The sequence below is a fragment of the Bos indicus genome, chromosome 7 (genome assembly GCF_029378745.1).
Source record: "Bos indicus isolate NIAB-ARS_2022 breed Sahiwal x Tharparkar chromosome 7, NIAB-ARS_B.indTharparkar_mat_pri_1.0, whole genome shotgun sequence".
Classification (NCBI taxonomy): Eukaryota; Metazoa; Chordata; class Mammalia; order Artiodactyla; family Bovidae; genus Bos; species Bos indicus.
The window spans coordinates 109,109,600-109,126,003 of NC_091766.1; the positions used below are offsets into that span (position 1 = coordinate 109,109,600).

The window sequence follows — 16,404 nt, forward strand, 5'->3', positions numbered from 1 at the left end:
TATTCTATGAAATCACTAGTGATAATCACTAGTTGCAATGGTACATCACTAGCTATAATGATATATGCTAGTTACACCACTGGTTATAATGATATGACTAGTGGTATATAATGATGTAGCTAGTGAGTAACTAGTTATAGTCTCCTGAGAACAGGGGTCTTTGGTTCAACAGTATATCCTCAGCGCTGGAGTCTGTGCCTGGCATACAGGAGGTGGTTGATAAATGTTGGTTAGATGGGTGAACGATGGAGTGCCATCGTTTTCTTTGGACAGCACTAGCAAAAACAGTCTGTAAAATGCAACTAGATGACAAAAGCTGCAGGTGGTTTTGACACACAGCTCCCTTTGCAACAAAGTTCAGGAATGGGAGCCTCTCTCCTGCAGCTGAGGAAAGCGCGTGCTGGGGGTGTGGCCAACCTGCTTCCTCCGGAGTCCTGGGAGGGGGCTGTGGCATCCCCCCGCTCCTGCTCTCCCCATTCTGCCGGAGGAAGAACTGCAATCTCGTTTTGAGCTAGTTGCTCTGCTTTCAACAACTGTCTTGTACTTTCTTTGTGTCAATAGTGTGTGTGCACATGTGCACATGCACACACACATGTGGAGACAGCTAACACGCTCTCCATTCTAGAAGGTGTTTTTGTATCTGCCCTCCTGACAGATTGATCCAGTAGGAGAATGCCTGTGACGCGAGCCAGGTGCTGGTCTCGGTGGGCCAGGGACATTGCCAGGAAGCTCCCTACTGGAACACTTCCTCACCAGACACCACCCAGGCCTGAGGGGAGGCCACCCTCAGACTTTAAAACAGGAAGGCAAAAATAAGGTAAACTCTCTTCTGCAGCCCGGAGTGAAGTTCTTTGATTCAGCTACTGCCATTTTTCAGCCGCCTCCATCTCTTGTGCTACCGTGGGACCTACCCCATGAAGACACAGGCATTTTAGGCTCCCAGTGGATTATTCATTGCAGACCTGCCGCGCTCAGCTTCAGTGCCAAAGCTCTAGGGGATACAGATGACAAGGACTTGCACTCTGAGATTTCACATTCTGAGAGGAGCTGTGAGACCAACTCCATTGAACACACAATATATTGATTAAGGCTAAGTTGGTTTTCAGCACAGTATTGCATTGTTACCACACTGGTTCAGGTTTATAAATCTTGTGTCCAAAAAGCAATTGTAAATTACAGGGATACTTTGAAGTCTAGATTTTTGACTGCAATTTGCACAGTTCTGGATACAAAGTAGACCCTCACGGGAAAAGTGGCAGTTGGAGTGTTGTTTGGTCACTCAGTCGTGGCCAGCTCTTTGAGACCCATGGACTGCAACACACCAGGCTTCTCTGTCCTTCACTATCTCCCAGAGTTTGCTGGAGTGGGTTGCTGGGCCCTTCTCCAGGGGATCTCCCCCACCCAGGGATCAAACCCAGGTCTCCTGCACTGAAGGCAGATTCTTTACTGTCTGAGCCACTAGGGAAGCCCCTTGAACATTATGGAACACTACAGATGTTGATCTAGGCTGCTCTTTTTATTAATTGAAAGGAATGGTAGATGGGGAAGAATTTCTGTTCTAATCTCAGGGCACATTTCAAGAAAAGGGTCATGCGAGCCACCCCTAGAAGCACCATTGAATTGCTGAAGGAGGTTGACCCAGAAAGCTTCTAGGGGTCCCTGGAAAAGATGACAGCTATGAAGCTGTCCAGGTCACATCTGGGAGGCCAAACAGGGCTTGGACTCCCAGTGTCCTGGGCTCCCTAATTAGTTACACTGTTGCCCAACTCTCAGGAGCCCTCCCTCTGCTGGAGGCCGGGAATCTCTGCCTGGCCCCGCCGCCTTGTCTGCCTGCTTTTGTTGTTGGTCTGCCTGCTCTTTTAGTGAGCTTAAGTTTGCCCTTCTTTTGTTCAATTCCTTTTTCTGGCCAGCTGGCCTGAACCTCATTCAAATGCCGTGTGCGTGTTTTTGAAACCTGGCCATTTAATTCACAGAAGAGCCTTGGGAAACTTCTAGGCTTCAGGTTGTGCAGGGGTCACATTGCTTTGAGTTTCAGCTTCCAATTGATGTTTAAAAAAAGACTAAAAAGCAGGACTCCAGCTGCACCTTCTGAGTCTCGCCAGGTGTGTGAGCAGCAGCCGGCAAGGAGAGGAGGCAGACAGACTGGAATCACATCACGGCATTTCAAATGGGTTCACTGTGCTTTGGTATTTCATAGGTGGTTATTGCTGTTCATCACAATAAACTGAAAATATAAGAAGAGAGGATTCAAACAGCCCCAGTGAAAGGGATGGATCTTATGTTCCTGAGGCCGCAAGCTGAGAGCTAGAGAATTCAAGATTCCAACAGCCTCTGCTTCAGACTGTCCTACCTACTGAGGCTTTTGTAAGATCCCTTACTTTCTGCAGACCTCTACACCCTTACCTGTCTGAAAGAATCCAACCTGTTTTCCCAGAGCCTTACGCCTGTAAGAGAATGACTCAGCGCAGAGATATTCCAGAAATTGTCACTGTTTTGAATCTAGTAAGAGAGGAAAGCAACATCGCAAAAGCCCTCACCCCCATTTTTTTCAGAACACTGATGCACCCCAGCCACCCAGAAAGATTCACTGTTTTATTTTGAAAATGTCTCCTAGAAATTAGTTTTTTTCTTTTTAAGTCAAACCTTATTTCCCACTACCTCCTGTTGTGCACTGGAGCATATACTTGCTAAAAGCTGGAGCTTCCCTGAGTTATCCTTCCAGCCAGAGTCTCATTGGTGTGCACCCTGGGAAATCCTGTTCTGTTCCTTGGGATCTTCTGCTCCAAGTTCTCACCCATAATTTGGCCCTTGAGTACAGAGTTGTCCCTGAAGGATTATGCCATTGTTAGGAAAGATGTCATGTATGTGAAGGAATATAAAAAGTTTTAGAGGAAAAGGGTTTTCCCTTTAAAATACATGAGGCTAGCAAGCACAGCATGCATGTTGGCAATCAAACCTTGTTCTTCACCATTTTGGGTCTCTCTTGGTTCATGATAAGAGATGTCCTTTCAGTAGCATAGTCTATACTCCATAATGAAGCCAAGCCATGTCAAGTTGAAAGTACTTTAAGCTCTTCATTCATCTAAAACTTCATCTCAACACAGAAATTTTATTTTCCCCGAAGCTTTTCAAATCGACTCATTTTGCAGGGCCAAAAACAAAAAGCCTTTGCATGCACTAAGTTCTCTGGACTTCCCTGTTTTCACTCCCTAACTGGCACGTTGCCATTTCCTCGGTCGGTCACAGTCTAGCCTTATTTCATTCCTTGCTGTTTGTCTCCTCAAGTAGCCCAGCGTCATCAGCCCCCTCTCTGACATCCAGAGTTTTTGCCTCATGCTGATGTAAATTACCACATTCTAGAGCTATGGAAAACCAGAGTTTCAGATTTTATCTGGTTTGCTCACAGTATTAAATTTCAAGAACATGCTTTCAGTAGCTGAGGTCCAAAATATAGTCATATCTAAATTTGATAAATTTAGTGAAGTGAAGTCGCTCAGTCGTGTCAGACTCTTTGCGACCTCATGGACTGTAGCCTATCAGGTTCCTCCATCCATGGGATTTTTCCAGGCAAGAGTGCTGGAGTGGATTGCCATTTCCTTCTCCAGGGGATCTTCCTGACCCAGGAATCGAACCCAGGTCTCCTGCATTGCAGGCAGATGCTTTACTGTCTGAGCCACCAGGGAAGCCCTGGTAAATTTACTGGCTGTTATATTCTTCATTCTGTTTTATAATTTGCAGTTTGTGCATCTTATCTTGGTTATCCTTATTGCTTATTTTTTTTTTTTCCTTCATGCTGTAAGCATGTGTCCTTGCTTAGTCTGGTTACTGTGTGTTATCCTACAAATGCCTGCTTTTTTATTGACAACTTTCATTTTCTTTGGTTTGTTTGTATCCAGGGTCAAAAGAAGTCTGATATCATTCAGATTCTCCCTGTCACGAGACTGATGCCAACTCAGTCACCTCAAGCAGGTGAGACACTCTTTAACAGCATCTCCAGGGGAGGGCAGTGCACCTCAGCCTTTGTAACTTATGTCAAAGTACCAAATAAAATTTTCGTTTGACAAATATCTTCAAGTCTGATCAGCTCTGCAACTCTTTGCTCTAGTATGATTCTTATTTCCTTTGATGTTTAAGACATTTCCTTAAGATATTTAAGACAGTTTCTCTAAGGAGTATCCTGGGTTTTTTTGTTTACTTTTGGTCTTTAAATAATATCCCCACTGATTTTTCCTTAGAGTCCTTGCTATCTGTAAACTCAAGTGACAGAAAACCCAGTTGAAACCTACTAAGAGATTTACTATATAATTTCACTAGATGAGCAGAAGTCGGGTGGCTCTGTGTGTCGTCTCAGCCACGAGCCTCCCCAGGCTGGGTGGCTCTGTGTGTCGTCTCAGCCACGAGCCTCCCCAGGCTGGCTTCTCCTCTGCCTCACTGGGCTGCCCTCCTGCTGGCACCGCTCTCCAGGTTCTCTTTCCACTTCCATAATATCCTACATCGGTTTACACTCTATTCTCAGCCTGCAGTCCAGGGGGAAACAGAATCTCAGTGAAACAAATTTAGATTTTTACAAGCATCACTAAGCGTAGAAGTGTGAGGGAGCATGGGTGCCAGGGTGCGTTCTTTAGCCAGGACAGTGGGGTAAGGACTTCCGGAAGCTGTTTTTTGAAGTCCGGCTTGAATGAGAAAACAGACCTGAAAACATCCCGAGAATGACTGAAGCAGAATCAAGAGTACTTGCAAATGTCCTGAGACAGGGGAGCTTGGCATATTCTCGGGGCACACGGAAGGCTGGAGGGGCTGGGACTGCAGACGAGGGGCTGGAAGAGTTAGGGGAGAGGCGGCGGGGCATGTGCTGCGGATCCCTGCAGAGCATCCCTGCAGAGCACCCCAGAAAGGGGCTGTGAACTAAAGCCGCAGGAGCAAGTGTAGCCAGGGAGGAAGCGACGTGAATCAGCCTTGGAAAGCTGAATGTGGCTGTGCTGAAGAAGATGGACTGTGGTAGCCACGTTAGCTGGCCCTCCGGGGCCTCTGTGCCCCCCAAAGGAGGGACTAGGGCTAGAAGGCCCACGTAGTGATGGAAGGTGATTGCCGTGTGAGGGGGAGCCAAGGAGCCCGAGGGAGAGGCCAGAGTGAAAGAAACAGCCGTCCAGAAACCAGTCCCAGGCCCAGGAGCAGCCTCTTTGACTCTCACCATCTCTGATGGGGTTTCTTGCCTTTCTCTGCAGCAATCACTCAGGGAAATCCTCTGATTGCATGTGACTGGGAGCACATACTAACGCTCCAGTCAGCAGCCAGAACTTTCCCAGAGCTTGGGAGCTGATGGGGAGAGGCGGCTCAGAGGGGAGCTGAGGCACAGTTACCAACAGTGATGAGCAGATGATAGATACTGCGAACAGCTGACCGTCTTCATAGTCTCTCTTCCTTAAATTCCATAGAAGTTTGCATCCAAATGACAGCATCTGGGCCTTACGTATTAGGAATTCTTTATATGATTCTCCTATGATATTGAGTGATGGGCTTTTGATTTTTATTATATTTAAATACTACACATGAAAAAGCACAGACTCAGAGCATTGATGGTAGAAAAATGTTGCATGTAGGAACCCTGATAGCAAGTTTTAAGAAGGCACCCTTCAGGATGTGATTAGATGGCATTATTATTGTAAATTTTGCCGAGCAGTGTATTATAGAACAGGACATTTATTTAGCATTTTATGCACCTATGAAAGGAGGGTTATATTTTGAAAGCAGGACTTTAAATATTTCATATTTTTCCATTAATTTTGGTCTGAATATATCATAAAACAATCTTTGAACTCGTTTCAATTTCAGATTACTTTCAAAGAACCTACCTCTTATTCTTGATTAAAAAAAACAAGAGTGAGCTTGGCAGACACAGGAGATGTTTTGATGCTGGAGGGCCTGACACCGCAGGTGAAGAAAAAGAAGTGTGTGTGTGTTTGGGGTCACTAACAAGGTGAGACTGGGAGAGGTGTGTCTGTCTTTCCCTGCAGCAGAGGGTCAGCAAGCACAGAGAAAGAACTCAAGCCGGGAAGCATTTTAAAGGATCCTACTAAAAGATAAAGAAGGAGACCCCGGACTGTGAAACAGTATTGTTCAAGGCATGTGGAAGCATTCCAGTCAAAGGGGAAAAGAAACAAGCAGTAAGGAAACCCCAGGAGACAGCAGTAATATTGCACACATCACTCAAAGCTCAGGTGGCTGAGCTACATCCGCTTGGAGCGGCGAGAGAGGAAGGAGGAGAAATCATCTGAGTTTGAGTCGGTGTCCACAGGCTGTCCTGTAGGGACAGCTGTCCTCTGGAGGACTGGTCAGTGTTTTTTGTGGAAGCCTGATTTTCTAAAATTAATTTCTTTAATCTGGCCTGATTTGGTACTTCTTTTAGTGTCACTATTCAAGTATAAGAAATGTACATGCTGTTGTTGAAGGACATGCTTTCCTTCTTGGGGTATCTAAGATTTCCCACTCCCTCATTCATAAAGAATTTCATAACCCTAGGCTTAGAAGCTGTTTCTCCTTAAAAAAAAAAAAAAAAAAGGCTGTCAAACCTCAGGTGGGTTTGACAATATAATTTGTTTTCCAATATAATTCTCACTCTATGGGGCCTGTTTGGAAAGATCCATTTCCCTGGCCCCTGATCTTCAACAGAGTCTCCAGCCTGAAGCCTCTGCTTAAGATGTGCTAGAAAAGCAATGAATAGAGACAGGAAACACAGCTGAGATTCTGATGCAGAAACAAAACAGAGCAAACAAAAGGAAACTGCATTGATTTTGTGTTTGTCGAGCTTAAAAAAAAAACTAGTCGCTGTGACAGGTAAGTCTGAGTCAAGCGAGGGGAGATTCTGCTCTTCAGGACGTATTATTTAGGAGCCAGGTTCTTGCTTCTTGTGCCTCTGTGTTTTGGGACCGCTGAGTCCTCTCCATTAAGCTGGCAGATGGGAAGAGAGCTGATGTGTCATGGAGGAGACGGGTGGGGAGGGCCACCAGTTACGCCTGAAAGTGATCACATCCCTCCCACTCGTCCTCTGCTATCAGGACTCGGTGCACACGACCACGTCCAGAGGCGAGAGGACTGCAGGACCCCCGTTCCCAGGAGGGGCCCCAGCGAGCTGCGGTGCGGCGCGGCTGCTCCAGGCCACTTCCCGCCACTCAGACCATCCGCCAGCAGCTGTGCGGGGAGGACTAGTTCCATATCAAAAGAGACAATTGCCAAATTTTCAGGAATTTTGAAAACTGGTTCTTAAACACAGCCATTATTAAAAACTAAATTATACCAGCCTAGTATTTTAAAATGTTTAAACCTGCTATTTAAATGTTAATTACTACTTTAAAAATAAATACTGACAACTCACCAGTTTTAAAATTATGGTATTACCATTTTTTTTCTAAACTATATTCTTGAGGTTAGTAATCTCTTTTCATTATACGGGACTGGAAAGCAAAAGTAGGAAGTCAAGAAATACCTGCAGTAACAGGGAAATTTGGCCTTGGAATACGGAATGAAGCAGGGCAAAGGCTAATAGAGTTTTGCCAAGAGAACGCATGGGCATAGCAAACACCCTCTTCCAACAACACAAGAGAAGATTCTACACATGGACATCACCAGATGGTCAACACCAAAATCAGATTGATTATATTCTTTGCAGCCAAAGATGGAGAAGCTCTATACAGTCAGCAAAAACAAGACCAGGAGCTGACTGTGGCTCAGACCATGAACTCCTTATTGCCAAATTCAGACTGAAATTGAAGAAAGGAGGGAAAACCACTAGACCATTCAGGTATGACCTAAATCAAATCCCTTATGGTTATACAGTGGAAGTGACAAAGAGATTCAAGGGATTAAATCTGATAGACAGAGCGCCTGAAGAACTATGGACAGAGGTTCGTGACATTGTACAGAAGGCAGTGATCAAGGCCATCACCAAGCAAAAGAAATGCAAAGAGGCAAAGTGGTCATCTGAGGAGGCCATACAAATAGCTGTGAAAAGAAGAGAAGCGAAAGACAAAGGAGAAAAGGAAAGATACACCCATCTGAATGCAGAGTTCCAAAGAATAGCAAGGAGAGATAAGAAAGCCTTCCTCAGTGATCAACGCAAAGAGATAGAGGAAAACAATAGAATGAGAAAGACTAGAGATGGCTTGAAGAAAATTAGAGATACCAAGGGAACATTTCATGCAAAGATGGGCTCAATAAAGGACAGAAATGGTATGGACCTAACAGAAGCAGAAGATATTAAGAAGAGGTGGCAAGAATACATAGAAGAACTGTACAAAAAAGATCTTCACGACCCAGATAATCACAATGGTGTGATCACTCACCTAGAGCCAGACATCCTGGAATGTGAAGTCAAGTGGGCCTGAGGAAGCATCACTATGAACAAAGCTAGTGGAGGTGATGGAATTCCAGTTGAGCTATTTCAAATCCTGAAAGATGATGCTGTGAAAGTGCTGCACTCAATATGCCAGCAAATTTGGAAAACTCAGCAGTGGCCACAGGACTGGAAAAGGTCAGTTTTCATTCCGATCCCAAAGAAAGGCAATGCCAGAGAATGCTCAAACTACCGCACAATTGCACTCATCTCACTCTAGCAAGTTCACCTCAGTCGCTCAGTTGTGTCCAACTCTTTGCAATGCCATGAAGCACAGCACGCCAGGCCTCCCTGTCTGTCACCAACAATTGGAGTTTACCCAAACTTAAGTCCATTGAATCACTGATGCCATCCAACCATCTCATCCTCTGTCGTCCCCTTCTCCTCCTGCCCCCAGTCCTTCCCAGCATTAGGGTGTTTTCCAGTGAATCAACTATTCTCATCAGGTGGCCAAAATATTGGAGTTTCAGCTTCAGCATTAGTCCTTTCAATGAACACCCAGGACTGATCTCCTTTAGGATGGACTGGTTGGATCTCCTTGCAGTCCAAGGGACTCTCAAGAGTCTTCTCCAACACCACAATTCAAAAGCATCAATTCTTCAGTGCTCAGCTTTCTTTAAAGTCCAACTCTCACATCCATACATGACCACTGGAAAAACCATAGCCTTGACTAGACGGACCTTTGTTGGCAAAGTAATGTCTCTGCTATCTAGGTTGGTCATAACTTTCCTTCTGAGGATAAGCATCTTTTAATTTCATGGGTGCAGTCACCATCAGCAGTGATTTTGGAGCCCCCCCAAATAAAGTCTGACACTGTTTCCACTGTTTCCCCGTCTATTTCCCATGAAGTGATGGGACCAGATACCATAATCTTAGTTTTCTGAATGTTGAGCTTTAAGCCGACTTTTTCACTCTCCTCTTTCACTTTCATCAAGAGACTTTTTAGTTCCTCTTCACTTTCTGCAATAAGGGTGGTGTCATCTACATATCCGAGGTTATTGATATTTCTCCCGGCAATCTTGATTCCAGTTTGTGCTTCTTCCAGCCCAGCATTTCTCATGATGTACTCTGTATATAAGTTAAATAAGCAAGGTGACAATATACAGCTTTGACGTACTCTTTTTCCTATTTGGAACCAGTCTGTTGTCCCATGTCCAGTTCTAACAGTTGCTTCCTGACCTGCATACAGATTTCTCAAGAGGCAGGTTAGGTGGTCTGCTATTCCCATCTCTTTCAAAATTTTCCACAGTTTATTGTCATCCATGCAGTCAAAGGCTTTGGCATAGTTAATAAAGCAGAAATAGATGTTTTTCTGGAACTCTCTTGCTTTTTCCATGATCCAGCGGATTTTGGCAATTTGATCTCTGGTTCCTCTGCCTTTTCTAAAACCAGCTTGAACATCTGGAATTTCATGGTTTACATTTTGCTGAAGCCTGGCTTGGAGAATTTTGAGCATTACTTTGCTAGCATGTGAGATGAGTACAATTGTGTGGTAGTTTGAGCATTCTTTGGCATTGCCTTTCTTTGAGATTGGAATGAAAACTGACCTTTTCCAGTCCCGTGGCCACTGCTGAGTTTTTCAAATTTGCTGACATATTGAGTGCATCACTTTTGCAGCATCATCTTTTAGGATTTAAAATAGCTCAACTGGAATTCCATCACCTCCACTAGCTTTGTTCATAGTGATGCTTTCTAAGGCCAACTTGACTTCACATTCTAGGATGTCTGGTTCTAGGTGAATGATCACACCATCGTGATTATCTGGGTCATGAAGATCTTTTTTGTATAGTTCTTCTGTGTATTCTTGCCACCTCTTCTTAATATCTTCTGCTTCTGTTAGGTCTATACCACTTCTGTCCTTTATCAAGCCCATCTTTGCAAGAAAGTAGGGAAAACCACTAGACCACTCAGGTATGACCTAAATCAAATCCCTTATGATTATACAGTGGAAGTGAGAAATAGATTTAAGGGACTAGATCTGATAGATAGAGTGCCTGATGAACTATGGATGGAGGTTCGTGACATTGTACAGAGACAGGGATCAAGACCATCCCCATGGAAAAGAAATGCAAAAAAGCAAAATGGCTGTGTGAGGGGGCCTTACAAATAGCTGTGAAAAAAAGAGAAGCGAAAAGCAAAGGAGAAAAGGAATGATATAAGCATCTGAATGCAGAGTTCCAAAGAATAGCAAGGAGAGATAAGAAAGCCTTTCTCAGTGATCAATGCAAAGAAATAGAGGAAAACAACAGAATGGGAAAGATTAGATATCTCTTTGAGAAAATTAGAGATACCAAGGGAACACACTAACAAAGTAATGCTCAAAATTCTCCAAGCCAGGCTTCAACAGTACGTGAACCATGTAATTCCAGATGTTCAAGCTGGATTTAGAAAAGGCAGAGGAACTAGAGATCAAATTGCCAACATCTGTTGGATCATCAAAAAAGCAAGAGAGTTCTAGAAAAACATCTATTTCTGCTTTATTGACTAAGCAAAGCCTTTGTGTGGATCACAGCAAACTGTGGAAAATTCTTAAAGAGATGGGAATACCAGACCACCTGACCTGCTTCCTGAGAAATCTGTATGCAAGTCAGGAAGCAACAGTTAGAACTGGACATGGAACAACAGACTGGTTCCAAATCAGGAAAGGAGTACGTCCAGGCTGTATGTTGTCACCCTGCTTATTTAACTTCTATGCAGAGTACATCATGAGAAACGCTGGACTGGATGAAGCACAAACTGGAATCAAGATTGCTGGGAGAAATATCAATAACCTCAGATATGCAGATGACACCACCCTTATGGCAGAAAGCTAAGAAGAGCTAAAGAGACTCTTGATGAAAGTCAAAGACAAGAGTGAAGAAGCTGGATTAAAACTCAACATCCAGAAAACTAAGATCATGGCATCCGGTCCCATCACTTCATGGCAAATCGATGGGGAAACAGTGGAAACAGTGACAGACTTCATTTTCTTGGGCCCCCAAATCACTGCAGATGGTGACTGCAGCTATGGAATTAAAAGATGCTTGCTCCTTGGCAGAACAGTTATGACCGACCTAGATGATGGAGGAGATGTGCAAACCGGGGGCCCTTTGCTGCAGTTGCACATGTACCTGGGAAAAATGAAAGACGTGGTGACGGTTGAAGGGCCACAGTGCCTGCTGCTGCCCAATGCGGGAGGTGAGCCGGCAAGCCAGCGGCAGAGCACAGGACGGGAGTCTGAGAGACTCCTCCTGAGCTGGATGGCGCCATGATGCCCCACTGCTGCGTCTCATGCAGGTTCTTCTGTGGCAATGCCTATGTGAGCCACGAGACAAAGGGAGACCTGGGGACGTAGTTCCAACTTAGGGAAAACACCAGTTTTATTCTTTTTTAAATGAAACAAAGAGGAATATTTTTAATGATAAAAGGTACAATTGACAAAGAGGATAAACATCATAAATCATTAGACACACAACAATAAAGAAACGAAGATACATAAAGCAAAAGTCAGAAGAAATATAAGGGAAAAGAAAAAATATATACTCATAGTGAGACATACTGACATTTCTCTGAGAATATTTCATCAAGTGCAGAAAAAATAAGAATAGGAGCATCTTGAATGATGTCTTTAATCATTTAAATGTAATAGATTTCTATTTATATTAATTTATACTAATATTAGGTCCTACACAAATATATTTAAAATTTTATATCTCATACGTTGTAATTAGATGCCCAAATACCAGCTTTCTATTTGAGTTTAATCCTTACTATTTAGGGGCTTAATAATGGGCTATATAGGGCTATATAGGCCTTTCAGAAGGTCTAAGTAACTTGGGAACATCTTCAGCAAGACACATTTTAGAATTTAATAAATGGAAGCCAAGACAAGGAAAACGAGTTCGAGGTTTTAATGAGCCAGAAGTATAAATGGAAATGACAGCTAGGATCCTTGGCTCTGAGTCTACCTCCCTCCTCTAAACCAAGTTGAGGAAACAGAAAATTCATTCATCTCACTATGCCTTATTTCATAGACCACTGAGAGGTTCAGAATTCTTTAAATGGCTCCTTTTTCTCCTCAGAGGAAGGCTTGTTGCATCACCTATTTCCTTCCAGGCAGGACTCAGAGTTGCAGATAGCATCATTTTCATTTCTCCTCGGGGGCCGTGATTGAGTTGGACCTTAAGTATGAGTGTTCAGTGGAGACCATGCAGCTCCCCAGGTGACTCAGTGGTGAAGAGTCTGCCTGCTGATGTAGGAGATGCAGGAGACAGCTGCTTGATCCCTGGGTGGGGAAGATCCCCAGGAGGAGGAAAATGGCAACCCACTCCAGTATTTTCGCCTGGAAAATTCCATGAACAGAAGGCTACAGTCCATGGGGTTGCAAAGCGGCAGACGTGACTGAGCATGCGCACACTCTGTGGGGGACCACACCCTTCGATTCAGGTTTAATGTGATACAATGCCATAAATAGCCTCTTCACACCAAAGCAACATTATCAAATACAGGTTTTCCTTGGCTTTCTAGGATCCACGGTGACCTCAGAATCTTGACTCTTTGTGTTTCTTTCAAGGGCAAGCTTGAGCTTGCCTCTCGTGTTGTTTTCCTGCCTAATGAATGCGTGTTTCTGGAGAGACTTTGATGTCTAGTTATTTCTCACCCAGAGCCACACTTTAACGTGGCTTCTGCAGGGTGCAACGACCAGAGCTTTACAGTGTTGTTCAGTTAGGTAGGCGTGGGAACCACCGCAGCAGAGGAGGGATGGAGCCTTTTCATTTTACTATTAAAGGGCTCTCTTTGGGAAAGGAAATGCGTGGTTTTCCATGTTTACTGGAGCTGTGGTCCTGTGAAGGAGAGAAGAAGGTTCTCCACTTACATTACACTATTATGGGATTGCAAATAACATACTGCACAACGCTGATTACAGCTCATTGAGTCTTTTGAGAACTCAGCCACCAGGGCTCGGTCTCTCTAAAGATGTTGGATTGCATCTGTGGAGAGAGCAGGAGAAATCACTGGGTTCAGATGTGGGGAGAGTCACAACAGCAGGAAGACAAGCCTGCCCTTTTTTCTGAGTGCTTTGGGTGAGAACTCCAACATCGTTCTTAAGTTATTCCTAGTGCCAGTGGGATGACTGAAACAGATTTCCAGTTCTCGGGACTGCTGAGCTCCAACAGGCTAATGAACACCTAGACTAATAGCTCTGTTAGAATTCAGTTTAGAATTTTGTGTAAGGTAATATCCACTTCCATGGGAAGGCACATTGTTTATCTACACATAGGATTTAGCTCTTGGTTTAAGTCATCAGTTGGGTAATTTCTTCTGAAATTTCTTGCCGAAATGGAAACAGCAGCAAAATCCAAATCAGCCTGGTGGTGATGGTCATTAACACCTTCATTTTCCTTTCAGTTCAGAATAGCTTTATTCTTCAGAGCAAACATAAACGATTTGGGTCTATGCACAGGCATATCATAAATGCTCAGAGACGTGCTACTCTGCATTAACGAAGGCATCACGTTAAAGTCAGCTAGGAGTCTCCTGGCAATAGAAGTGTTACTGATGTCATTATGTGTGGGTTTAGCTTTTGTGACCTTTAGCGGCCAGCTAACGTGGAGGATGAGAGACAGACACGTCTTACTGAGCGGAGAGTGCACAGGGTGAGACAGGCTGCAGAAGGCGATTGCTCCCGTCGCATAAATCACTGTGCCTCGGCAAGGCTGAAGAATCGTAGTGATTCATGGGCACAGACTTTAATTTACTATTTATCCTGGTGCCACTGAGGGGCAGTAGGAAGAGGAAGCCTTATTACAAGGAGCGCTGTTCTTCTATTGGAAGAAAGAAAGGATGTGAGAGAGGCCTCGGGGCTGGCTATCAGCACGCACTTGCTTGTGATCAAGGGGACTAACTATTGTAGAGTCCTTGAGCGTAATTGTCTGAGAAGTCTTAGAGCGTCATCCACTTCCTTTTGAACTGCATGTACACACTGAAGCAGTGGGCTGCTGTTTTGAATGGTTATGTGTCTTGTTATGTCAGGATAAACCAAAGAAAATCATTTTCATGGGTTTATTGTTTCATGAGAACCCATTTTGGGGAAGCGTCTCTTGATGTAGTGAGTGTGAGGGAGGAAATGGGCGGAGGCGGATCACGAAAGCTCCTTTCCGTTTTGGAGTTCGTCACGACTCCAAGGGGAGAAGTTTTAACATTTGAAAATTGTGTAGCAAAGTACCACCTCTTAGGACTCTGCCCTCACCCTTGTTTGCAACGTGCTAAAAAAAAGGGCCCGAGGCATCTGGACTGTGGTTTCATTTCTGACAGTGCTGTCGGCTCCCAATCCCCAGCGCTGTGGGTGGTACCTTCTTATTCATATTATTACTCCTGGGTATCTTTGGGGTGCAACATAAGTCGTCTCTGGCAGGAAGCAAACCCGAAGCAGACACTTTAACATCTCTTCTCGTTCTACACTTGAGACGGTAGTGTTAGACATCTGAAGCCGCGGGAAGTTCCTGGAAAGTGATTTCTCAGCGTTCACAGTGCGCTGAAGCCCTCACACCTGCCCGTAACAGGCGTCCCTGGCGCTGGTTTGCAGATCAGCAGCCTGCTCTCACAAGGCCCCTCCTAGGGAGAGGCTCTTGAGGCAACACTCTAACTCTGGCATGCTCTGGAATGCAACCAGCATCTCCAGAGCGTGAGTCACGTTGGCAGGTTACATTTAATTTATAAATCAAATAACATGTTCGTTATCTCCAAGGTTCTGGAAATTAGCACTGGAAATTAAGTTGAGTTTCAGGCCACCTCTGTTCTGCTTTGAGGAAAACAGCAGGGAATTGGAAATGTTTCGTGGACACAGGTAATACTGTCATAAAGGAACGTTCCCCCAGGGAAACTAGCGCTGTACACATGTTGAAAATAGTAACGAGGATTACAACCAAACTGTTATTCCCTTTTCAGAAAATTCACAGTTGGGCAGGTAAATCATATTAATGGAACTTAGATCCTGAACAGCGTTTGATCACATGCTCTTTTTACATAGCACAGCAGGAGGAACATTCTAGATTCGGCCCCTGTCCCTCAAGGCTGATATACTCAGGACAACTCAGTAGGAAAAAGTAGCTCGCATGCTTTAAAGCAGGCACATCTGCCAGTTTCCAGTTTTGTCTCTTCAAATATTGTTGTTGTTCTAGACCCGTAGGCATTGTATGTGTGTAACAGGACAGTATGCTAAATAATCTTGTTTGATTTTTCCAAAGTTGTTTCCCATCAGATAGACAGCCTCTTAGGATTTCCCACTTTAGGATGTCTTTGAAGACCCCAGAGCAGAAGTCAGAGGCTGTTTCTGCCCCTTTTGCAATGCTGTAAGTTCTTTGAAGGAATGATGGTTGTATCTCAGAGGGAAGAAGGAGAACATGGGCTTCTCAGGAGAAACCAGTGCAAACGTGCCACACCGCCCACAGCAAAACCCAAGGGGAGGGGAGAGGCCTGCCTGCGGCAGGGCTCAGAGTGGGTTAAAAACACACTTTGCGTTAAATATATGTTATATTGGATATATTATATTATATACTATAGAATATATTTTAAAAAATATTAAATACATATTTTGAAATATATATTAAATGCATACTTTGAATTAAATATATGTCATATTGGATATATTAAATTATATTTATATTATAATATATATGATAGAATATATTTGGAAATACATATTAAATACACACTTTGAATTAAATATATGTTATATTGATATATTAAAGTATATTTATATTATAATATATACTATAGAATATATTTGGAAATACATATTAAATATGTACTTTGAATTAAATATATGTCATATTGGATATATTAAAGTATATTTATATTATAATATATACTATAGAATATCTTTGGAAATACATATTAAATACATACTTTGAGTTAAATACATGTCATATTGGATATATTAAAGTATATTTATATTATAATATATACTATAGAATATATTTGGAAATACATATTAAATACATACTTTGAGTTAAATACATGTCATATTGGATATA

At 43.5% G+C, this 16,404-nt stretch overlaps 1 long non-coding RNA gene across 1 annotated transcript; it reads left to right on the forward strand.

Annotated features, from left to right (window-relative positions):
• The first annotated feature begins 634 nt into the window (after positions 1–634).
• Positions 635–15,864, forward strand: LOC109561322 (uncharacterized). Its single transcript, XR_002181026.2, has 4 exons — positions 635–817; positions 2,198–2,364; positions 3,897–3,969; positions 5,833–15,864. It is a non-coding gene; the product is annotated as an uncharacterized lncRNA (long non-coding RNA).
• Positions 15,865–16,404: the final 540 nt, after the last annotated feature.